The sequence below is a fragment of the Brassica oleracea genome, chromosome C6, assembly GCF_000695525.1.
Source record: "Brassica oleracea var. oleracea cultivar TO1000 chromosome C6, BOL, whole genome shotgun sequence".
In the NCBI taxonomy this organism is placed as follows: domain Eukaryota; kingdom Viridiplantae; phylum Streptophyta; class Magnoliopsida; order Brassicales; family Brassicaceae; genus Brassica; species Brassica oleracea.
In genome coordinates this window covers 14609651-14610772 of record NC_027753.1, presented here as the reverse complement: position 1 = coordinate 14610772, position 1122 = coordinate 14609651, and positions in this window count along the sequence as shown.

Sequence of the window (1122 nt, the reverse complement as noted above, 5' to 3'; positions counted from 1 at the left end):
TATGTTATCTACCGGTGCGGAGAGGGAGTTGTACACAGTTGATTTCACACATGAGCGTGAATCTGGGGTGCCACAAAACAAACAAAGTGGTGACTGTGGAGTGTATTGCTTGAAGTATATAGAATGTCATGCACTTGGCATGCCATTCCCACCTCATGAGCTGTGTGATAAGAAGATCAAGACAATCAGGTCTCAGATGGCGAGTGAGATATTTGATGAGACCAGGATAAACGGCACAGAGAAACGTGATTACAAGCATCTCGGTCTCTATGACTAAGGTTAATCCACTTCTTTGGGTAGAATTGAGGGAAAGTATGAAGTTTTTTGGTGACTTTCCTCATCGGATATATGTAGGTTGATGTAGTAGGCTTTTGTACCAGACTAGTGTATTGTGCTGTGAGTAACAGGCTGATGTAGCACACTTTTGGCTGTAACAAACTTATGTAATTTGCTTGCAGCAGACTTAAGTATTAGTCTTCTTTTACAGAAGTCTGCTACTCGACTACTATCTAGGCATCATCTTTTTTTCAGTATATTAGTCCTTTTTAGCTCATATTCGACCAAAAATTTCTAGCCAAGACTGTCACCTCGACTTCTTTTGCCTACCCCTTCCACGCTTGACCTCTGGAGGAAGACATTTACGTGCCTTATCAGCTCCTTCTTCATTAGCAGGTGTTGTGTCATCAGTGTTGGGAGCTTCTTCTTCATTGGCAGGTGATGTGTCATCAGTGTTGGGAGCTTCCAAAACGTCACTTTTGGGATATATATTTGCCGCGTATGCTGCATAAAGATAATTCTTTGAATAGGATGGGCATACAAGCGTAGTGACATTAATATTTGCGTCCTTTGCAGCTGCAATGGCATGTGAATAAGGTATCTTACTAGCAAAACTCTGATCGACATATATATTGTCCTTTAAGGACAACGATCTTCCTTCACCACCAGAGAACTGTGCTTTATAGCCATCATAAAGCATTTCATTTGCATCCACGTCAGAATCCTCATCTTTCACTTTCCCGTAATCACTATAGTTTACACCATTGTCAACATCAACAGCAACAGTCGCTTGAACATAATCAGCAGTTGCTTGAACATCATCAGCATCGTTACTATCTTCATCCC